This window comes from Bufo gargarizans, chromosome 4 (genome assembly GCF_014858855.1).
Source record: "Bufo gargarizans isolate SCDJY-AF-19 chromosome 4, ASM1485885v1, whole genome shotgun sequence".
NCBI classification, from domain to species: Eukaryota; Metazoa; Chordata; class Amphibia; order Anura; family Bufonidae; genus Bufo; species Bufo gargarizans.
In genome coordinates this window covers 173,757,294-173,782,198 of record NC_058083.1, presented here as the reverse complement: position 1 = coordinate 173,782,198, position 24,905 = coordinate 173,757,294, and the positions used below count along the sequence as shown (strand labels likewise).

Below are 24,905 nucleotides of genomic sequence, written 5' to 3'. Positions count from 1 at the left end.
TATACACACTTTACTGGTGCATTTATTTCTGCTAAAAGTGTTTAGTGGCCGATTTCAGTACAACAAGAAAAATATATTCTCAGCTCACTTCTGCAGTTATATCTGTTGAAAACGTTTAGTGTCCTATTTCAATACAGAAAGAAAAATATGTACACACTTCACTGGTGCAGTTAATTGTGGCAAAAGTGTTTACTGGCCTATTTAAGTACATAAAGAAAAATATATGCGCACTTTACTGGTGAATTTATTTGTGGCAAAAGCATTTTGTAGCCTATTTCAGTACAAAAAGAAAAATATATTCTCAGTGCACTTCTGCAGTTATATGTGTTGTGTTGAAAGCTTTTAGTGGCCTATTTCAATACAGAAATAAAAATATATACGCCCTTCACTGGTGCATTTATTTGTGTTGAAATCGTTTAGTGGCCTATTTCACTACAAAAATAAAAATATTTTTGTTGCTTTTAGGGGTATTTTAATTTGCTTTTAATTTATTTAGTTCAGTTTAAAGTATTTCAGACAGAGAAGTTACAGGCAATGCACATAGGAGTGGCAGAGGCATAAATGTTTCTGGTGCAGGCAGAGATCGCAGCAGAGTAAGGGGATGTGGCAGTAGGCGTCACAGCAAGAGGTCTGAGCTCCCGGTGTCATCTAGCGGTCGTGTCTTGACCAGCAACCCAGCGGTTCTTAATTGGTTAACTCTCTCATTCACTTCATCACAAGTGACATCAGACCCCCCCCCCAGCCAACAGTCTGTTGGTTTGTCAGACACAACCCTTAGTTGGCATGGCCCAGGAGGAAGCCCTGTGTCATCACCTGTTTTTAACCTTCCTTTGTCCTTTGCTATTCCCTCAGCCACAGAAGTATTGCATGCTGTGGGCTCAGTTCCACTTTATAGCAAGGACAAGCTACTGGAGGACAGTAAGCAGCTACTGCCCATTCAAGATCTCGAGGAGACATCTGCCGCTTCCTCCACTAGGCGGGCAAGTAGTGATGAGGAGAGTGGCTCCTGACCCAGAGACCGTTGAGGAGGACATCAGTGATGTGCAGACACTACGCTGATCGCACTTGGGAGCCGGGTGACGAAGGGGCTTCATCATCATCGGGAGAAGAGTGGCAGCTTGCCTGTTAGCCAGCAAGGCGATGAGGAGGGGGGTAGGACATTAGAGCACAGGCAATCTGTAGCAAAATGGGTGGTTTCTCTATTCGGGTGACAGGAGAGGAGGAGAAGGAGCAGCCAGAGGAGCTACAGGGTGATGAGGAGGATGAGACAGATGACCCATATACACCATCGGAGTATGCCCGATGCATGCTCACTTGCTTGCGTACTGACAGCCAAATTGTCACCATTCGGCAGAGGGGTGGTTTCTGGCTCTTCACCTTGTTGGAACTTCGCTACCGATCCAGAATGGGGGCCATTTTACACCCACTGAGAGGGAGGATAAACTGAACTACTACAGAGACATCCTATGTAGTCAGTTTGCCGATGCTTATCTGCGCCATCGTCCATCCTCTCGCAGGTCTGACCGCGGGGGCCCTCTGCGCTCACATTCCACTGCCAAGGCTGCTGGGGAGGGGTGGCAGGAGCAGTACCAGCTCCATCAGCAGCAGCCTAAGTCTACAATTGCTGATGAGTGGCTTTCTTCACCTGCATAGTGAAGAAACTACTCACCAGCAGCAGGTAGACCTGGAGCAGGACCTGAACGAATACTGAAGATCCGCTAGACTACTGGGCAGCCAACTGGATTTGTGGCCGCAACTAGCAGAGTTTGCCCTGGAAAAGCTGTTCTGCCCGGACAGTAGTGTGGCATCAGAATAAATGTTTAGTGCGGCTGGGGCCATAGTTACCCCAAGGAGAAAAATGTGGAGAGACTGACCTTTGTCAAGATGAATAGGGCGTGGATCAGCCAGGATTTCCAACCACCAATTCCTGATGGATCAGACTGCATCATCCATGTTGCCACACAGAAACTTTGATAAAACAGACCAGTGACTACTTTGATGCTGCCACCCGCCTGATGCCACACATCTGATGCCAAGTGCTCTTTCTTTTACCCACCTTTGTCAGCGGGAACTGGTATTGGCACCCACCGCCCCACTCTGTCACCGAGTCACTTTGTGGCCTCCTGATGCAGCAGCTGCTGCCATATCCACTCTGTCACCTTGCCACTCTGTGGTCTCCTCATGCTGCTTCCTTATCCACATTGTCACCTTGCCACTGTGTGGTATCCTGATGCAGCTGCTGTCATTACCGCACTATGTCATCTTGCCACTAGTGTTGATCGAGCATGCTCGGCCAAACACCAGTTCGGCTCGAGCATCTTGATGCTTGGCACATGACGGTACTCGGCCGAGTACCGCATGGGCTCGAGGGAAATGCTAGAGTCTTCTCCCCGCACATTTCTTGGCTGCTACACAGCCAAGAAACGTGCAGGTAAGTACTGCCCTCATTGTAATGCAGTAGTCATGTTCGTTACTGGTATTACAGTGATTGGCTGGGCGGAACGCGTCATCGGGTGCTATATAGCACTTGATGATGCTTGTTCGGCTCAGTCTTAGTCAGGAAGAGTTAAGCATAGGAAGGGACAGACAGTATAGGGAGTGTTATTGGAAGATTTTTTATTTGAAAAACTTTTCAGAGACCCAAAAGTCCTTTTATCCCCTTAAGGACTCAGCCCTATTTCACCTTAAGGACTTGGCCATTTTTTTTAAAATCTGACCAGTGTCACTTTAAGTGCTCATAACTTTAAAACTCTTTGACTTATACAGGCCATTCTGAGATTGTTCTTTGTCACATATTGTACTTCATGACAAAAAAATTATTTTTTTTGCATAAAAAATGCCAAATTTACCAAAAATTTTGAAAAATTAGCAAATTTCAAAGTTTCAGTTTCTCTACTTCTGTAATACATAGTAATACCCCCCAAAATTGTGATGACTTTACATTCCCAATATGTCTACCTCATGTTTGAATTATTTTGGGAATGATATTTAATTTTTTGGGGATGTTACAAGGTTTAGGACTTTAGAAGCAAATATTGAAATTTTTCAGAAATTTACAAAAACACAATTTTTAGGGATCACTACAGCTCTGAAGTCACTTTGTGAGGCTTACATAATAGAAACCACCCCAAAATGACCCCATTCTATAAACTACACAGAGTTTTTGTCACGGAGTTATTGGCAAATAGGGATGAAATTTGAGAATTTCATTTTTTTGCCTAATTTTCCATTTTAACCCATTTTTTCCACTAAAAAGGCAAGGGTTAACAGCCAAACAAGACTGTATCTTTATTGCCCTGACTCTTCCGTTTACAGAAACACCCTATTTGTGGCCGTAAACTACTGTACGGCCACACAGCGGGGCGTAGAGTGAAAGGTGTGCCGTTTGGTTTCTGGAAGGCAGATTTTGCTAGACTGGTTTATTTACACCATGTCCCATTTGAAGCCCCCTGATGCACCCCTAGAGTAGAAACTCCCTAAAAGTGACCCCATCTAAGAAACTACACCCCTCAAGGTATTCAAAACTGATTTTACAAACTTTGTTAACCCTTTAGGTGTTGCACAAGATTTAATGGAAAATAGAGATACAATTTCAAAATTTCACTTTTCTGGCAGATTTTCAAATTTAATATTTTTTTCAAGTAACAAAGCAAGAATTAACAGCCAAATAAAACTCAATATTTATGGCCCTGATTCTGTAGTTTACAGAAACACCTCATATGTGCTTGTAAACCGCTGTACGGGCGCACGGCAGGGCGCAGAAGGAAAGGAATGCCATACGGTTTTTGGAAGGCAGATTTTGCTGGACTGTTTTTTTTTACACCATCTCCCATTTGAAGCCCCCCTGATGCACCCCTAGAGTAGAAACTCCAAAAAAGTGACCCCATTTTAATAACTACGGGATAAGGTGGCAGTTTTGTTGGTACTAGTTTAGGGTACATATGATTTTTGGTTGCTCTATATTACACTTTTTGTGCGGCAAGGTAACAAGAAATAGCTTTTTTGGCACCGTTTTTTTTGTTATTTACAACATTCACCTGAAAGGTTAGATCATGTGGTAGTTTTATAGAGCAGGTTGTCACGGACGCGGCGATACCTAATATGTATACAATATTTTTTATTTATGTAAGTTTTACACAATGATTTCATTTTTAAAACAAATCGCGGCGATCAGAAACAGCAGAAATCGCAACAAACCGCAGGTCTGAATTGACCTGCGGTTTGCTGCGATCACCGATACGGGGGGGTGATATGACCCCCCCAAGCGTTGTGACAGGATGCCGGCTGAATGATTTCAGCCGGCATCCTGTGCGGATTAACCCCTGGGGCGCCACAATCTCACTTTAAACTCATGACGTACCGGTACGTCATGGGTCCTTAAGGACTCGGGATCCATGCTGTACTGGCACGTCATGGGTCCCTAAGGGGTTAAGGACTATTGTGTGTCACAGCAGCAATATATGTTTGTAGCGCAACCTGCACTAAATTGCTCAGTCTTAGGGTAAGCTGTGCATAGGAAGGGACACACAGCGTAGGGAGTGTTATTGGAAGATTTTTTTATTTTTTATTTTTTCAGAGACCCAATAGTCCTTTTAAGGATTATTGTGTGTGACAGCAGCAATATATATTTTTAGTGCATCCTGTGCTAAATAGAGTCTAATAGTCCGCTACAGACAGTTAAATTATCCGCACCACAACTCCTTTGTAAAGTGTGCGCATCCCTAAAATATTTTCATTAGCCGCTGGTGACAGCATTGACATTATCTGCGAGATGTCTCCTGTGTGACGTTTCCACATCCAAAATACCTTTTTTTTTTAATTTGTTTTCGCATACACTTCCAAATCCTACGCTACTGTATGTGTGACAGACTTTCAATCATATATAACATTTAATATGAAGAAGGCAAGCAGTAAGGGACGGGGCAGTGGTCGTGATGCTGAAGGTGCATACAGAGGCCATTGCCCTTGGTGCAGATAAACTGTGCCTACTGCCAGAGCACAAGAAAAACCATCATCAATGATACCTAGCTTCATGTCTCAGTTTGCAGGGTGCCGCAGGACACCACTCTTGAAGTCAGACCAGTGCAAAGAGGTGGTCGGTTGGATTGCAGCAGATAATGCTTCCAGTCAGTTAAAGGATAACTGTCACACTTAGACCCTAATTTCAATTTTCATATATGTAGTTACTAATAACATATTCCCGCCTGCCCTCACTAGCCAGTAACAATAGTCCCCCAAAAGTGTCAGTAACCATAGCCCTCCCCCTAAAGGGTTAATCTCCTGCAGCACAAAGGCGTCCTCTTACCACATGTTGCTTTCATTTATACACTGAGCAGATGGCAGATCTCCCTTCCCTGGTCTGCACCTCTTCAACTCTACTTCTCCAGCTCTGCTGAGTGAGGGAGCGTCTGCCAAGCCCAGGGACAGGGAGAAGTGCACACAGCCCAGGCACTGTTATCAGCTGCTGGGGAGGACCTGGCTTTAATCATTTACTTACAGACCCTGGCTGTCAGTAATGTGACCTTGCACGCAGCCTGCTTCTGCGTACTCCGTTCTGCAACAGATAGATGGACCATGCCTAGCAACCCTATTTTAAGCACATGTAAAAGTAGGCAGTACAGGGAACAAAAATTTGGAATTAAGGGGTAATTGAATGCACAGTGAAAAGTTGAAATAGGGCCACCAAGGAGATCTTAATCGCCACAATCCAATACTCCCAAAATAAAAAATATGACAATTATACTTTAAGCACCACCCTATCTTCCACCAAGTCCAGTCTCGGTAGCCAAGAGTCTGCTCAACCCAATACTCGCCATGATCCTTCTTCCTCCCACCATGGACAGCACCATTAATGATTTGGCCCTCTCGCTTGAAGAGGGACAGATTCTGTGTCCTGATTCCGAAACTCTTGAGCATCCGCAATCACAAGAAGATGACGGTGGTTTTACGGCAATTAGTGTTTAATGAGGTGGATGATGAGGAGACACAGTTGCCAATAACTCAAAGGCAATTACTGTTTCAAGAGGTTGATGAAGAGGATGAGACACAGTTATCAATCACTGAGGTTGTGGTTAGGTCAACAAATCAAGAGGATGATCAGAGTGAGGAAGTGGAAGAGGAAGTGGCGGACAATGAGGTCACTGACCCAACAAGGAAGGTGGAAAGCCAAGCGAGGACAGAAGTACAGAGGGCGAGGCATCTGCTGCACCACAACAGGCTGGAAGAGGCAGTGGGGTAGCAAAAGGGAGAAGGCAGGCCACACCAAACAGGCCTGCAACTGTTCCCCAGGGCACACCCTTGCTGAAATATCCCTTGCCAAGGGGTAGGTGTTCCACAGTCTGGCGCTTTTGTGAGGAAAGTGTGGACAACAAAAGAATTGTAATTTGCAACCTGTGCCATACAAAAATAAGCATGGACGTGAACACTAGCAACCTTACCACCAGCAGCATGGTCCGCCACATGGCATCCAAGCACTGTAATAAGTTGAACGAACGCCTGGGTCCACAAATTAATCTGTGTCTGCAGGTCTCTTCCCCTGTGTTACGTGCTGGCCAATTCCCTGTCAAAGGCACATTCCCGGATGCCTCCCGCCCTGCAGCTGCACCTTTGCAAGCACAGTCAGCGTCCACATCAGTGTCCCAGTGCAGCATACAAAATGTCCTTACCCCAGGCATTTAAATGCAAGTGCAAATACCCAGCCACCCACAGGTCATAGCACTAAATGTGCACCTTTCAAAATTACGGCCCTGGATATGTTGCCATTTAGGCTTGTGAACACTGAGGCTTTCCGGAGCCTCATGTCAATGGCCATCCCTCATTATGCAGTCCCCAGTCACTACTTTTTTTCAAGGTGTGCCGTTACCTCCTTACACCAACATGTGTCTCATAACATCACACGTGCCCTGACCAGTGCAGTTACTGAGAAGTTCCACTTAACAGTGGACACATGGACAAGTGCATTTGGCCATGGATGCTGCATTTCCCTGATGGCACACTAGGTGAATATTGTGGAAGCTGGGAGCAAGTCGTACCCTGGGATGGCACAGGTGCTACCGATGCCAAGGATTGCGGGCCCAACGTCGAAATCTGGGTTTCCGCCAGCACCTACATTAGAGGCTCCAACCCCCACTCCTCCTCAGCCTCCTTATCTGTGTGCAGCACCAGTCAGTCATCAGTCAGTAGCTGGATGCAGTGTAGCACTGCAGTGGGGAAGCGGCAACAGGCTGTGCTGAAGCTGATATGCTTAGGGGGCAAACAGCACACCGCTGCAGAGCTGTGGCAGGGTATAAGAGACCAGACTGAGCTGTAGAACCAGGCATTGCTGTGTCTGATAATGGCCGTAAATTGGTGGCGGCTTTGGAGCTCGGCAAGCTCACACACATACCATGCCTAACCCACGTATTTCACCTAGTGGTTCAGCGGTTTCTCAAAAGTAACCACAATTTTCCTGAGCTACTGGTGAAGATGCACTGTGTGTGTGCCCATTTCCGCAAGTCACCAACAGCTTCCTTCGGTCTGCAAATGCTGCAGCAGCGCTTGTAATTGCCAGCTCACCGACTGTTGTGCGACGTGAGCACGCGCTGTAACTCCACGTTCCACATGTTGGCCAGGCTTTGCCAGCAGCAGAGGGCAGTAGTGGAATACCAGCTGCAACATGATCGGCACATTTCAAGTCAGCTTCCGCTATTTATAAGCGAGGAGTGGGCATGGATGACTGACCTCTGTGAGGTTTTAAGAAACTTTGAGGAATCAACACAGATGGTGAGTGGCGATAACGCTATTATCAGCCTAACCATCCCACTTCTGTGTCTACTCAAATGCTCATTGCTCACAATTAAGGATGATAATTTGCATGTGGAAGTGGTGGAAAGGTGGGAAGACATTACACAGGGTGATAGCCAGACCACCCTCAGCTCGTCTTCTCAGTGCGAATTGGGCGATGAAGAGGAGCAGCAGGAGACAGTTGCCTCTGCTACAGAGGGTAGTACCCATGGAAGTTTAATTCCATCTGTTCAGCATGTGTGGGCAGAAGAGGAGGAAGAAGATGAGGAGATTGAAATTGATCCTCCTAATGACGACAGCAAAGTCTTGCCTGTTGGTACTCTGGCACACATGGCTTACTTCATGTTAGGCTGCCTTTCCCGCGACCTGTGCGTTATACGCATTTCAGATGACATGGATTACTGGGTGTTAACCCTCCTCGACCCCCACTACAAAGAGAACTTCTCATCTCTCGTTCTTCTGGTGGAGAGGATGAGAAAAACGATTCAATACCAAAAGGTCCTTTTTGAAAAATTGCTCCAAAAATTTCCATCTGACAACGCTGGCGGCTGAATCTGTACTTCCTTGGGCAACCTAGGAGGGGAGACAAGGGGAACGCACAGCAGTTCCAATAGAGGCAGGGCAACACTCTCCAAGGCCTAGCACAGTTTCATGACACCCCGCTTTCACTCTGATGCGCAGCCTAGTGTCACATGGAGGGAAAAGTTTTGGAGGATGGTAAAGGAGTCTGTAGCAGACCACGTCAGTGTCCTCAGTGCCTTACAACTATTGGGTGTCCAAGCTGGGCACTTGGCACGAACTGGCGCTCTACGCCATGGAGGTGCTGGATGCCCTCCCACCAGCGTTTTGTCTGAGAGGCTATTTAGTGCTGCTGGTGGCATTATAACAGATAAGCGTATCTGCCTGTCAACTGAAAATGTTGACAGGTTGACTCTTATAAAAATGAACAAGGCCTGGATTCCCCCAGACTTCTTGACCCCACCAGAGGAAAGCGGATTAACAAAGTCACTTTAAATGTGTTGTTTACTCTACTCAATACACTGTATTTCCATGCACCCTTTCCACCACAAAAAAGGTATATGGTTAAATCTCCATAGATGATAGATAAATGCTCCATAGATGATAGGACAGACATCCAAATAGAACTTCGCCGTCACGGGGACGTGCGATCGCCTAGAAGTTATCTAGAGTCAACAAAGGGACAGCAGGCCTTCACCTACAAGTCTAGACTCCGTAGCCAAGAGTCTGGTCAACACAATCCTCACCATGATGGCACACTGGGTGAATGTTGTGGAGTCCAGGAGCAAGTTGGCTGCTGGCCCCAGACTTGCCCTCCAATAGAAATTGTACTCATTCCAATAACAAGGCTTAGGAGTGCAGTGTTGCTATTTATCGTCACTACCTCCCAGTTTCTATAGTTTTAATAGTTTTACTCTCTCTGGGTGGTTAACAATTAAGAAAAAAAAAGGGCAATGTAACAACAGCCAATCAGATTTCAGCCATTGACCTCCCTTGGATGTGGTAGCCGTTTCTCAGGCTCCCTCTCCGGCATCGAACCCTGATTCCCCGTTACCCATGATCACCATGGTAGACGCAGAAAAAAACATCAATAGTTGATAGGGCAGGCATCCGAATGAATCATCACCGTCACAGGGACGTGGAATTGCCCAGAGGTTATCTAGACTCGCCAATGCAGCATCAGGCCATCGCCCCTAATGTTTTAGATGGTCATATCAGCAGGCCCTTGCTCCAAATGTTTTTTTAGGGTCACCAGCAGGCCATCAATCATAATTTTTTAAGGCTGTGTATGATGCCCTCCTTTATGTGTAACAAAGGGTGTATTGGAGCGCCGGTTCCTTGTAATTTTTAGCAGCTCGTTCACTTAGTGCATAGGCTTTATGAGTGTAGAAGTCCCACTACCTGAACTATTGTACCACAATGTGAATGAGGCCCTCCATTATGTTATATACAGGTTGTATCGGCGTACCTCTTCCTTGTAATTTTTGGCAACACTTGCACTTTATATAATATACAGGAAAGAATGTTTCTTAACAATTTTTCCTCTAAATTTTTTATTTATTTTTGTGTGTGTGTATTATTGTCAGTTTGTAAAAGTGGCGTACTACTCGGACAGCATAGGTCCCAGCAGTGACCTGGGAGCCCAAGATGCCTCCAGACATCCTCTCCATGCTGTTCTCAAACCATTTTGATGGTGTTTCCATCAATTTCTGACCTTTTGACTATGAACCAGGCACCCTCCCCTCTTCAGAGCAGGGGGTGCATGGTTTAATGCTCGGGTTATCCCATTGACTTCCATTATACTCGGGTGCTCGGTAGAGAACCCAAGCATCCCGATGTGTTCGGCCAGAGCACCTGAGCACTTTGGTGCTCGATCATTACTAGTGGTTATATGTGTTGAAAGCATGGCTGGGAGTCAGCAGGGTGGCAGCAGTGGGAAGTCGGGAGCCAAACGTGCCTGTGGTAGAGCACCTGCTTCACAGTAGCCTACCTACCCTGGAAGTAGTGGTGCAGGTATTCACCGAAGTAGTGGCGGTAGCAGTCAGTCAGTGAGGCGGTTATATGTGTTATTTTGTATTTCAGTACAAAAAAAATATACATTCTCAGTTCACGTCGGCAGCGGTTATCTGTTGAAAGTGTTTAGTGGCCTAATTCAGTACAAAAAAGAAAAAAATATTCTCAGTTTACGTCAGCAGCAGTTATGTGTTGAAAGTGCTTAGTGGCCTATTTCAGTACAAAAAGAAAAATACTTTTTCAGTTCACATTGGCAGCGGTTATATGTGTTGTAAGCATTTAGTGGCAAATTTCAGTACAAAAAGAAAAATAGATCATCCGTTCATGTCGGCGGCGGTTATGTGTTGAAAGCGTTTAGTGGCCTATTTCAGTCCAAACAGAAAAATACATTCTCAGTTCACGTTGGCGGTTATATGTGTAGAAAGCATGGCTGGGATTCAGCAGGGTGGCAGCAGCGGGAGGTCGGGAACCAAACGTGACTGTGTTAGAGCAACTGTTTTGCAGCAGCCTACCTACCCGTAAAATAGTGGTGCAGAGGTTCACGGAAGTAGTGGAGGTAGCAGTCAGCCAGTGCGGCGATTATATGTGATGAAATCTTTATTGAAGTATTTTGGTTGAAAAACTAAATTAATTTAGTGGTCAGCGCTGCAGTTATATGCGGTAAAATCTCCATGATGTCTCCATGATAAATTTGCGGGGCCCCGTGTGGCTTCTGCACACTTTCAAAATAATCCTTCAGCGGAGCGAATAGATCCCAGATGACCGGGACGCTCCCTGACCTTCCCAGACGCTGCTGTCGGGAGCAGCGGTACATTTATGAGATGTACATATAGTGCGGGGGCAATCTGAAGACCCTTTCCATCTCCGTACTCCGTTATATGTGGTAAAATCTTTATTGAAGTATTTTGGTGGACAAATACATTTTGTTCAGCGCTGAACTTATGAGGTAAATCTTTTTGTGAATTGTTTCTGTAGAAAAAAAATTTCCACCTACTCCATTAACTTCCTCCTCTCTTCATTCTCATCCTCAACACACACACTGACTTGACACTCCCCCAGCTATAAATATAAGTGGTGCCAGCACCACCTCGGGGAGAATAAATGTAAATGATACTGCCAGCCTTTTAAAGGGAATTACAGCATGATACCACAATACATTTGATATGACATTTAGCAAGAGTTTAAAGTGCCCACATATAGCACATAGTGGGACACTGCATAAATATGAATCAGGTGTGGATCAGTCATGGTGCCACACCAACAATTTGACAAAAGAGACCTGTTTCTTCTGGCTACCTGCCTCAACTACTATTTTGATGCTGTACCCCCCTGATGCCCCACATCTGATGCCAAGTGCATTCTTCTTTTCACCCACCATCTTCAGCAGGTAATTGGTATTGCCACCCACCTCCACAGTATGTCACCTTGCCACTCTGTGGCCTCCTTCTAATGCTGCTGCTGCCACCACCTCCAGGCTCGGTCATTGTGCCACTCTGTGGCCTACTCATGCTACCGCCACCTCCACACTCTGTCATTGTGGCACTCTGTGGCCTCCCCATTATGCTGCTGCAGCCTCTCTGGCATACTCATGCTGCCGCTACCTGCAGACTATGTCATTGTGCCACTCTGTGGCCGCCTCATGTTGCTTTCACCTCACCACTATGTCATAGGTCCACTCTGTGGACTTCTCATGCTGTTCCCACCCTCCCCACTTCATAACTGGTATTTTGGCCTTCGGCCTGGCTGACCTAATCATTTATTTGACACTTTTTCTGGTCTGTCAGAAGGAAGGAAAAATGAGACTAACAATGGATCCTGTCTGAGTAGCAGCTGTAAAGCCTGTATGGTCCCATCAGAATTGGCTTGTGATTTGGTAGCCAAAAACAGGAGTTGGTACAAAACACAGAAGACATGCAAATATTCCATTCACATGCCATCTCTTTTTAGATCCACTCCGATTTTTTTTTTTGCCTTTAGCAGTACTGATGGATTATTGAGAAAATGCTGACCAAGTGAAGTCATATGCTCCACAGACAGTATCTGTTTTTTTCTGGGTAATTGTTCTGATGGATCAGAGAATGGGGAAAATGTATCAGTGACATCAACACAAACTTACTGCTGACACCTCTCCACTCTGTCCGGGGGGGGGGGGGGGCTCTACTTGTATAAGCATTTAATAAAACAGGTTCTGTAGACATCTATGTGGAATCAGCTGATGACGGTGTAAAAGGAGCGTGCTTCTTCTTGGCACTAACATCGACCTGTAAGGCTGAGTTCATACTTGAGTTACTTGGTCAGTTTTGGCCCCGGGACTGCCCAAATATCTGAAGTGCGCAGTGATTCTAAGAGCGACGCCTTTCATCTGCATGTCATACTGACTCAGTATTATTTTACTACCAAAGCAGACTCCCTATGCGTGTTACTGCAAGACACAGTATTCTACATCACTATAAAGGCTCTCAGCATCCAGGAATTAGCAGTTTTTTTTAACGCGATTCACCACAAATAAATTTGGATTGAAGCAAATTTTTCAGAAAAATTTGGTGAACCAGCCAAATCGAATTTTTGAACAATGTGTTAATCTCTAGTGGGGACAAAGAACAATCCCTTTTTAAGAAGGCATATTTTAGCTAGTTGTAAGGTGTGTGGTGACAAATTGATAATCTGTGAATTGTCACAGGGGTTTTGGATTGGCCTAAAAAAAATGCCTCTGCCCCTACTAATACTGTGTCCTTCTGCCTCTAGGATTTGCTCTATTTTTGTATGCTTTGGAGTGTGTTTTTCTTCTAGGTGGTCCACTACCCACCCATGCTGTGCTGATTCTGTCTCAGTTTGGAGATAACTCAATGTCCGTCTTAAGGGCCCTTGTTCCTTTCGTACTGTAGTCAAATATATGTCCCTTCCTAAAGTCTTGTGTGTCTCTCACGTATTGGAAGTGTTTTCTTCCTTTTAAGTGTGTCATTTTTTCCACTATTTGCTGAAGCACTATGGAAACTTAGTTTTTCACTTTAGTAATGTGGGCACTGAATACCTTTTCCTGATATATTACTACATTTACTGTACAGTATATAAAAAATGTTTAACATTTGTGTGTTTACTTAGGAAATTAAGTATATACTTTGCTGATTCAACTTCTTATGTTTAAGTCTGAAACATCTTTAAACCTAACACTTTGTCTAGAAATAATACTCCATTTTTCTTAATCTACTCCTACTGGAGTGAAGTTGTGACTAGAGATGAGCAAATTTCTGCTTACGAAATTCGTTCACACTTTGTTTGGTGGTAAAAGGTTGAATTGCCTTATGGATTCAGTTACCACGGACCATAACGCAATTCTATCACGGAATGCATAACGGAATGCCTTTAGAGGCATTCCGTTATCCATTCCGTCATAATAAATCTGTTATCCATTCCGTCATAATAAAAGTCCTCTGCATAACGGAAATGGGACAAATCCGTTTTGCAGCCCTAGACTTCTATTATGACGAAATAGATAACGGAATGCCTCTGAAGGTCAAAGAATTGCCTCATGGTCCGTGGTAATGGAATCCATAACACAATTCACCTTTAACTAGCAAATTAAGTGTGTGTGTGTGAATTTCAAAATATAAAAATTTGCTCATCTCTAGTTGTGACTTTTTGTCACTTTTTAAGTTGTCGTAATACATCTAGAGTGAGTAATGTAAAAATGCAAAATGTCACATTTTGTTGTGTAAATAATCCCCAAAAGTCTCCAAAGCCCTACTTTGTGATATTTTGAAGCCAGAATTAATACAGTGTACAGAGCCTACAGACTAATGCCAGTGCAGACTAGACTAGTACAGACTGGTACATTAGTACAAACTACAGGGCTTAATTAATAAATTCCCCTAATGTGTTTTAAATTGTGTCTGTTTTAATAAAGCTCTAGGTCACATATCATTACATTACTACTGTATCTGTATTGTAGTGTAATTGCTTTGGAAAATGTGATTGTACCGCATTAATATCATGCAGTATATTATTATTACTTATTGGCAAAATTATTTCATTTGTGATGGTCTATATAAATAGCAACAGCTCTGGCAAGATGGCTGCATCCATAATCATTGTAAGATTATGGGATAAAAAAAAAAAAGGAAAATAAAAACAGATTTGAAAAAAAATAAATGTAACTTTCTGTTTTTAACTGAACATAATATTGGTGATACTTTTCTTTAATGTTCTTCCTCATGTTTCTTCTTAGAAAAGTGGTGGTAATAAATACCAGGTCAACTTCAGTGCCTACTACCCTACTTTTTACATTAGTGTATTGTGAAGGGTTCAGGCACTGACAGAGCAGTATGGGCACCATTGGGTCTTCCACAATAACCACAATGCCTTCACTTAAGCTCTGTTGAGAATACCAGTCATAGAGTAAAAGGTAGTATATGTTTTGCTTATAAAAAGCTAATAGTGCCTGAATTTGGTAAGGTAACATACCAATATTACTCAGAAAATAGGTCAGCAGAATATTAAAAGGGTTGTCCAGGATGTTTTTAAATTCCTCTAACCAACACAGTGGTACCTGTGAAGGAATCTATACTTGCCTGCTTCCAGCCATTCCATTCCAGATCCTATGCTGTCTTCTTCCCCCTATCTGTCAAATGTATTGCTCCATAATGCATTTATAAAATAAACTCATTAAAGTAGCTCCAAGAAAGACCCTTCCTTAGAAAGCTCTTTTAAGGTACAGTATGTTAACCTGTGTATTTTGTTGTGCATCTGCTAACCACTTCACCGTTTTCATTACAAACTGTAAAATTTTTGGCAGCAGTCCACAACTGTAGAATTAAAATCCACACCACATGGGAAGTTATATGTGCATTCATTGTGGACATTTTAAAATATCATCCACTTCGCTGCAACCAAAATCTGTTGTTGAATATCCATAGCATTTCTGCCACATCTGGCTGTACCCTTGAATTTCATTTTTGCGATGCACAAAAATTATAAGTATTTATCTTCTATTAAACTGGAAATCTACCAATCAAGTAGCTGGCAATAACTCTGTGCATTTTAATGAAAGCTTTATTTAACATATGAGAGATTGGAAAAAGAAGTACGGTAATTCATTGTCTCAGTGCCTGTCATTAGGAACCCCCCAGGATTCAGATGATTTGCTCTGGAATGAAACCATATTTTACAAAGATGCAATCTTAATTTAACAGATTTGTTTTTCAATAATGCATCAAGAATGCATTTACAAGAAAATATCTGGAAATCATAATGACTTGAACAAGTGTTGTACAGCCTCCAACCCATCTGTCCTTTAAAATTGTCAAGTAAATGACATCATGTGGTTCTATAATTAGCTTTTTTGTGCTCAAGCTTTTTAGTTTCACACAAACACACTATAATGGGTTTTTTTTACTCTTAAATGTACTAGGAATACACCTTCAGAAATGGAAATGTTATATGGGAGGCAGGGGCGTAGCAATAGGGGGTGCAGAGGTAGCAGTCGCTACTGGGCCCAGGAGCCTGAAGGGGCCCAAAGACCCATGGAAATAAATGAAGATTTTCTGCGGGCTTGCTGCTGGAATCTGAGATACTGTATACCACTAAGGTCATTACCCAAAAAGGTAGCCAGATGTATATAACGTGCTGGAGAGAAAATTGGAAAAAAATCACAGGACTAGGGCTTTTCACAATTGAAGACTAATTCAACACAAGATGGTATAGGAAGTCCAATGATGCCATCTTGTCTTCAATAAATGTATTTGATTATGCAATGCGCTGGTAGTGGGACTTTTCCTTCTCTTCTTTTCAGCACAAACTTGTATTTATATATATATATTTATATATCGGATAATTCTCTTGGTAGTTCAACAGATTCAAAATTAGTGTTATATATTTTTTTTCAAAAGGTGAAAATGTGGTGGGTTTCCATAACTGGATAGGTTCTGGTGAAAATTTCTCTTGAATTTTTCAACATATGTGGCAAAAGAGGCAAAGGTGCTCATAGAGTAATAGTTTTTTGATCAGTTGATTAAAGAAACAGTAGTGATTATGCTCACCTTTTGGTGTTGTACAAGCATAGGCACAAAACTAGTGTGCCGTTATCATTCGCTCCTCACTTGTGGAGTTGCTAATCCTCCAAAGTAGTGATGAGAGACAATAAAAGGGGTGTGGAGTGATAGGGGTGCTTCGTTTTTCGATACTTCTTGGCGCAAAAACCACAACCTTGAACATTTTGGAGTTGAAAAGCACTCCTTTTTCAAGTCTGTAGAAACAGAGCCTCCTTGTGCAGATTTCTCAGCTTTTTTCTCTGACCTGAATGTAATTTTTGAAAAATTTGGTGCACCAGACACAAAGAAAATGTCAAAAAATTTGCTCATCTGTATTTAATAAGTGCAATAGCTGTTGAAGACCTATGGACACCATACATTTGGTAGAAAACATCTTGATTACAGTAGAGATGGGTTTGCAAAGATTCAAGTTGAAATAGAATCAGAATTTTTGGCAATTTGATTTGGGCAAATTTCTCGAAAAAGCATCCGACAATTTTCAGATCAGAATACAGAAAAGATGGAGGAGGATCATATGACCCTGGAGAGTGTCTGCATGTACACACTGCCGTGTCTGCATGTACATACCGCCAGGAGTTTGCTTCCACAAAGTGCATGCAAAGAGGTATCTCCCAAGGAAAAGAACCTTGCGCCACCTCTTGGAAGTTTCTGCCAATGAATCAAGTTCTGACTTTGCAGCAATCTATGAGATTTGACAAGGGAATTTAGCATGATCTTTTCCAATGGACATTGATGATGTTCAGAGAATCGATGTGAAATTTGATCCGAATTGCAAGATAAATTTGATTTGCTGCAAAGCCGAAATTCCTCGTGTTTCGTAGTAGCGAATCGATTTAAAGGGAACCTGTCACCGGGATTTTGTGTATAGCGCTGAGGACATGGGTTGCTAGATGGCCGCTAGCACATCCGCTATACCCAGTCCCCATAGCTCTGTGTGCTTTTATTGTGTAATAAAACCGATTTGATACATATGCAAATTAGCCTGATATGAGTCCTGTCCCTGACTCTTCTCACATACAGGACTCATCTCAGGTTAATTTGCATATGTATCAAATGTTTTTTTTTTTTTACACAATAAAAGCACAGAGAGCTATGAGGACTGGGTTTTGCAGATGTGCTAGCTGCCATCTAGCAGCCCATGTCCTCAGCTCTATACCCCAAATCCAGATGACAGGTTCCCTTTAACCTGAAATAGTTTAAAATAAAAAATAAATAAATAAATCATATCCATTTGCTCACAACAGGCTGGCCGCTGCCATCTTGCTTGAAGATCTTGCATGAATTTGCGGTGACGTATGATGAGCAAATAAATCAGGCAAATATGATTTAATTAGCATTTTGTTTTTAATTGTACACTGTTATTTATATCAGATGCCGCAATCATGTATGTAATTTGTCACAAATTCGGCGAAGCAGCTGAATCAAATATTTTTAGAATTTGCTCATCTCTAGACATTGACAATAAGTCTCCATACCGTTGAGTACTTACAAAAAGTCTCCATACAGGACTAGCCTCTTAAATTATAATCAACACACTGCCCTGCCAAAAAGTAAACATTCCTGTACTAATTTAAAAAAAAAAAAAACAATGTGGTGTTTTTTTTAACCCCTTCCCAACATGTGACTTACTATTACATCATGGAAGTCAGTGACTTCCAGCATTTTGACGTAATAGTACGTCATGGTGATTGGGCGGGCACCGGAGCTGTGTGCGCCCGATCACTGCAGGGGTCCGGCAGTCCTTAATAGCTGGGCCCCTGCTGAATCCGCTGGTATTGCTGACTGCGACATAGAAGGGGTTTGCTGTGGATGAGGGAGCACATCAAGTCCCCACGCAGCTGTGGCAGGGGACCGATGGGTGACAAGGCAGCCCGATGCCATGCAGAGGCTGTCCATTGCCTTGCACAGAATAGAGACCTGCCTTCTACTGGTGCAGAGGAGATCCAGCCTCAGGCCGAGTCTCCTAGGCAACTTGTTAGTGTATTACTCTGTGTAATATGCTAACAGGCAATGCACTACAATACAGATATATTATAATTAGAGTTGAGCGGACACCAGGATGTTCGGGTTCAATGGGTTCGGCCGAACTTCACAAAAAAGTTTGAATTCGGAACCCGAACTTGACCCCGAACCCCATTAAAGTCAATGGGGACCGAACTTTTGCGCACTAAATGGCTGTAAAAATGTCATGGAAAGGGCTAGAGGGCTGCAAATGGCATCAAAATGTGGTTAAGAGCATGGCAAGTGCTCTGCAAAAAGTGGATAGGGAAATGACTTTAGCATAAAATACGTAAAAATATAAAATAATCTTGATCTAGGAGGACGAGATCCATATGGAGTAGGAGGTTGAGGAGGTGGTGGATGTGGCAGTGTAGGTGGAAGTGGTGGTGGATGAGGAGGAGGTAACCTACACTGCTTTTTGGTTTTACATTTTTATATATATATTTTTTTTTATTGGGGTACACCCCAAAACATTGGGAAATATAACCTGCGATAACCCCCTCCAGTTGTGCTAAACACACATTCAGACAATACACTGGCTACAGGGCAGGCCAGCACCTCCAAGGCGTAAAGGGCAAGCTCAGGCCATGTGCCCAATTTGGAGACCCAGAAGTTGAAGGATGCAGACCCATTATTCAGTATGTGTAGGTGTGTGCACACATACTGCTCCACCATGTTGGTGAAATGCTGCCTCCTGCTAAGCTGTTCCATATCAGTTGGTGGTGCTGGTTGTTGTGGTGTGCTGACAAAGCTTTTCCACATTTCGACCATGCTAACCCTGCCTTCTGAGGTGCTGGCGGTGCCCCAGCTGCGTTGGCCACCTCTTCCTCCTCCGCTGCCTTCGCCTTGTACTTCCACTGTGCCCCAGCTTTCAGGTGGGAATGCTACCAGCAGCGCTTCTACCAGTATGCGCTTGTACTCGCGCATCTTACGATCACGCTTCAGTGACGGAACTAAGGATGGTGCCATGGGCGTAGGGATCACCATAGCAGCCATAGCAATGGCTATGGGGCCCTACAACACTGGGGGCCCGGGCTGCCTGCTGAGGATTATTATAATTTTTTTTAATTCATGTGGTATAGCTACAGGGGTCGCAGGACCCTCCAGGACAGACAGAGAAAGCGCTATCTGCAGGGCCTGTAGGCTGTGGGCAGTGCGATAGGGGGCGGCTGGAGGCAGAGAGGCGTACCTGCAGTGAGGAGAGGGAGTGGTCCCGCTCCCAGTCTGGGCGGCAGTCCTACTGGCCGGAAGTGGAAGAGGCGGAGCGTACAGTGAAGCTGCGTGCTGCTGGGCCTGGCAGCACTGCTGGAGTGTGGGCGCACAGACATTCAAGTGGCTGTGAGGTGAGGGCTGGCTGACTCTGGGACTGGTAAAATTTACTCTGAAGTCCTGGACCATTATATCTAGGGAGGAGGGGGGAGCAGGGCCCTGGAGGTCTGGACCAGTACATTTAAGGAGAAGGGGGAGCAGGACCTGGAGGTATGGTCTGGACCATTATATAGGGGGACACTGGACCATTATATCTTGGGAGGAGGGGGAGCAGGACCCTGGAGGTCTGGACCATTATATTTAGGGGGAAGCAGGACCCTGGAGGTCTAGACCAATTTATTGAGGGGGGAGCCACAGGATCTCCAAGGTCAAAACCATTAAATTGTGAAGGGGAGCAGGACACTTGATGTCTGGACCATTATATCTGGGGACTGGCGGTGGAAGATTTAGGATGGGTGTGGGGGTGGGAGGTCTTGGAGGAGTGTGGGGATGCTAGGGTGGGAGGTACTGGAGGGGTGTTTGGGTGGGAGCTCTGGAAGGGGTGGGAGGTCTGAGAGGTATGTGGGAGTGGGAGATCTGGGAGGGGGGCCCATAAATGTTTTTGCTATGGGGCCCAGTCATTTCTAGCTACGCCCCTGGATGGTGCGTTGTCCTTGTAACGGGGATCCAGCAGCCTGGCCACCCAGTAATCAGCACAAGTTAGAATGTGGGCAACTCGGAGGTCGTTGCAGAGACACTGCAGCATGTAATCACTCATGCCGTGCCAGACTGCCCAGAGGCAACGAAAAGCTGTCCTCTGTGGGAGGTGTATTGTCTGTGTCCTCTGTATCCCCCCAGCCATGCACCAGTGATGGCCATGAGCTTGTCTGGGTGCCACCATGCTGTGAACAAGGTTCCTCCTCCTCCATCTCCTCCTCCTCATCCTCCACCTCATCATCCTCCAGAACTGTTCCCTGTCTGGACAATTGTGTACATGGCATTTGTGGGTGCAGGAACCCACTCTCGGAGTCACTTGTGAATGACTGGCCAGAAACTTTACCAAATGATCCCTCTACCTCCTCCTCCTCCTGTGCCACATCCTCTTCCATCATCACCAGGAGCGTTTTTTCAAGGAGGCATAGAAGTGGGATAGTAATGCTGATAACGGCGTTATCGGCACTGGCCATATTGGTGTAGTACTCAAAACAGCGAAACAAGGAACACAGGTCTCGCATGGAGGCCCAATCATTGGTGGTGAAGTGGTGCTGTTCCGCAGAGTGACTCACCCGTGCGTGCTGAAACTCCACTATCACCTGCTGCTGCTCGCACAGTCTGGCCAGCATGTGCAAGGTGGAGTTCCACCTTGTGGGCATGTCGCATATGAGGCGGTGAGCGGGAAGGCCGAAGTTACGCTGCAGCGCTGACAGGCGAGCAGCAGCAGGGTGAGAATGGCGAAAGCACGCACAGACGGCCCGCACTTTATGCAGCAGCTCTGACATATCGGGGTAATTTTTAAGGAATCTCTGCACTACCAAATTCAGCACATGCGCTAGGCAGCGGATGTGCGTCAAACCGGCTAGTCCCAGAGCTGCTACGAGATTTTGCCCATTATCGCACCCCACCAGGCCGGGCTTGAGGCTCACTGGCACCAACAACTCATCGGTCTGTTGTTCAAGGCCCGTCCACAGCTCCTGCGCAGTGTGGGGTTTGTCCCCTAAACAGATAAGTTTTAAAACTACCTGCTGTGGTTTACCCCTGGCTGTGCTGAAGTTGGTGGTGATAGTGTTACGTTGACCAGAGGAGGAAGCAACAGGAGGCAAATTGAAGCGCCTTGCAATCCTCAGTGGTGGAAGGACATGCACCAAACTGCTATCCACCTCAGGCCCAGCTGCCACTGCATTTACCCAGTGTGCTGTTATGGAGATATAACGTCTGACTAATCCTGCAAAGGCACCAGATGTTGGATATTTTTTTTTTTTTTTTTAAACAGATTATTATTGCAGTATTTCAAGCTCGGACTTGAATGTCACATAAGCACCTATGCAGTGCTGGTGCACTGAGCTTGCATAAAATGGCCGCCGCCGCCCACCTAACTAACAGACGGATAAAGGTTATTTTTCTCTGTCACTGGGCTCAGGGTAGGGTAAAAAGATTGTGCACTGCACCCACACAACTAAATCTATGTAGATCGCGGAGTTCAATTGGCGTTCTGATAACAGATTCTGTCCTATTCTCTCCCTACACTAAGCACAGCAGAGTGACGCGCAGCGCTATGTGACTCCAGCTTATACAGAGGCTGGGTCTCATGCTGCACTGGTCAATCACAGCCATGCCATTAGTAGGCATGGCTGTGATGGCTTCCAAGTTCACACAGTTAAACGCTTGTTGATTGACTGCTCTGCAGCTTTTCAAAAAGCACTAAGAAATCGCCGAACACCGAACCCAAACTTTTACTGAAATGTTCGGGTACGTGGTCCAAAATTCGCTCAACCCTAATTGAAATGCATTGCAGAGGGGATCAGACCTCCAAAAGTTGAAGTTCCAAAGTGGGACAGAAATATTTTTTTTAAAAAGTAAAAAAAAACACCCCTTTCCCCAGATTTCATAATAATTTTATTTATTTTTTAAAGGAAAAAACACATATTAGGTATCTCCGCCGTAACATATTAGGTAATTCTGCGTCCATAACAACCAGCTCAATGAAAATATCAAATGACCTTAGGTGAAAACCATAAAAAAATAAAAACTGTGTAATAAAAAGCCATTTTTGTCACCTTACATCACAAAAAGTGCAACACCAAGCGAACAAAAAGGCATATGTCCCCAAAATGGTCCCAATAAAACCATTACCTCATCTGGCAAAAAATAAAAAAAGCTAAGGTTTAAAAAATGCTATTATTGTGCAAATCTTAAATAAATAAGAAAAAGTATACATATTAGGTATGCCATGTCCGTAACAATCTGCTCTATAAAAATATCACATGACCTAACCCCTCAGGTGAACACTTTAAAATAAATAAAAACGGTGCCAAAATTAAAAATGTTTTGGTCACCTTGCCCCATAAAGTGTAATAATGAATGCTCAAAAATCATATGTACCCAAAAATGATACCAATAAAACTGGCACATTATCCCCTAGTTCCAAAAATGGGGTCACTTTTTGGGAGTTTCTAATGTAAGGGTGCGTCGGGGGGGGGGGGGGGGCTTCAAATGGGACATAGCATCTAAAAACCAGTCCAGCAAAATCTGCCTTCCAAAAACCATATGGCGTCATTTTTTTCTGCACCCTGCCGAGTGCCCTTATATCATTTTAAGAACACTTGTGGGGTGTTTCTGTAAACCACGGAATCAGAGTAATATTGAGTTTTGTTTGGCTGTTAACCCTTGATGTGTTAAAGGAAAAAAATTGATTAAAATGGAAAATATGCTAGAAAAAAGTGAAATTTAATCTCCATTTTCCTTTAATTCTTGTGGAGCACCTAAAGGGTTAACGAAGTTTGTAAAATCAGTTTTGATTACCTTGAGGGGTGTAGTTTCTACAATGGGGTCATTCATGGGGGGTTTCTACTATGTAAGCCTCACAAAGTGACTTCAGACCTGAAATGGTCCTTAAAAAATGAATTTTGGAAAATGTCTTACACATTTTAAGAATTGCTTCTAAACTTCTAAGCCTTCTAACGTCCTAAAAAAATAAAATGACATTTACAGAATGATGTCAACATAAAGTAGACATATGGGGAATTTTAAGTAATAAATATTTTATTAGGTATCACTTTCTGTTTTAAAAGCAGATATATTGTGAATTTTTCAACATTTTTGGTAAATTTGGGATTTTTTCATAAAAAAGTGATATATATTGACTCAAATTTATGACTATCATGAAGTACAATGTGTCACGAGAAAACAATCTCATAATGGCATGGATAAATAAGTGTTCCAAAGCTATTACCACATAAAGTGACACATACAGTGTCAGATTTGCAAATAATTACCTGGGCAGAAGGGTGAAAACTGGCCCGGGGTAGAAGTGGTAAAAGAAGCTGTTTGTTGTCATCAGAAGCCATACATTTAGCCATGCACAAATATGTCACTGTCACTTTGACATTATTAATGATGTATTGGCAAAAGAGGATGAAAGTAGTTGCACACAGTCTTGAACGGTACACTTTTGATTGACGTCGCATTTATTCAGAATGGACCCGTTGGAATTCGGCTGGCTGAATCAAATTGAAATCAAGTTCCAGGAAATTAGCTCATCACTAATCATGCTACTAATCAAAGTTCATGAAAACAAGTTTAATTTGTTTCTGTATTGCCATAACCCATGTCACTATGTTTAAAGGGAACCTGTCACTATGAAATTCACTGTTAAACCAGGCCAATGCCTTGTAAGGCTAGTTCAGCATAATGAATGAGCAGTTAACAGCAGTGAGGGTGTGCCAAAGTCACTCTGTGCACCTGTGCTCTTCTAGCTTTCGGAGCCAGCTCCTCCCTATTATTGAATGACAGGTCTAAGAGACATGACTATGCAGAAACTTGCCATTGTTAATCAGGAATGAGAGGGAATTGTTGACAGAGGAATCAGAAAGGGCAAGGGTGCACAGAGGGGCTTGGGCTTGCCTTCAATGCACTTAAAGGGTTTGTGTCATCTCATTCATTTTGGGCTTATCGTAAGGATATGCACTCAATATATGATAGGTGCCACCTCTGGGACCTGCAACTATCTGTAAAATGGAGCCCAGAAGGAGAAGGAAAGCAGACTGGTCATACACGGCCATCCTCTATTCAATTCTTTGGGACTGCCAAAAATAGCTGAGCGCTGGCATGGCTATTTCTGTCAGGCCCATAAAAATGAATGGAGGGCCTGTATTGTGTGCTTCCGATTAATTTCTATGTGACTTCCAAAAAAAGCAGAGCTCTTCTCTCGGCTATTTTTGTCTCTCCCATAGAAATGAATGGAGAGATACCTGATAAAAAAAAACTTTGTAGGATACCTGAAGGGGTTGTCCGGGTTCAGAGCTGATACTTTCACCCAGACAGCCACCCTGATGTTAGCATCGGAGCAGTTCATGCAAAGGCATTTTCTGGAGTTCCAGTGATGAACTGAGCTCTAGGGCTGCCAGGAGGAGGCTTGTGCTCAGAGCCCAGTGATGTCACCAGCACTGATGGACGGGCTTTAGCTCTGCCCATGACGGTAAAATGGCTAGGGCAGTGCTAAAGCCCACCTATCAGAGCCTGTAACATCATCGAACACACTGCTGGGTGGATGCCTCCGCTTGGCAGTGTGTTATTGTA

The 24,905-nt window shown here is 44.0% G+C and overlaps 1 protein-coding gene across 1 annotated transcript in view; it reads left to right on the top strand.

Moving 5' to 3' along the window:
* NAALADL2 (N-acetylated alpha-linked acidic dipeptidase like 2) overlaps window positions 1-24,905 on the top strand; it is a 1,185,913-nt gene that overhangs the window by 640,493 nt on the left and 520,515 nt on the right. The window lies entirely within an intron of this gene.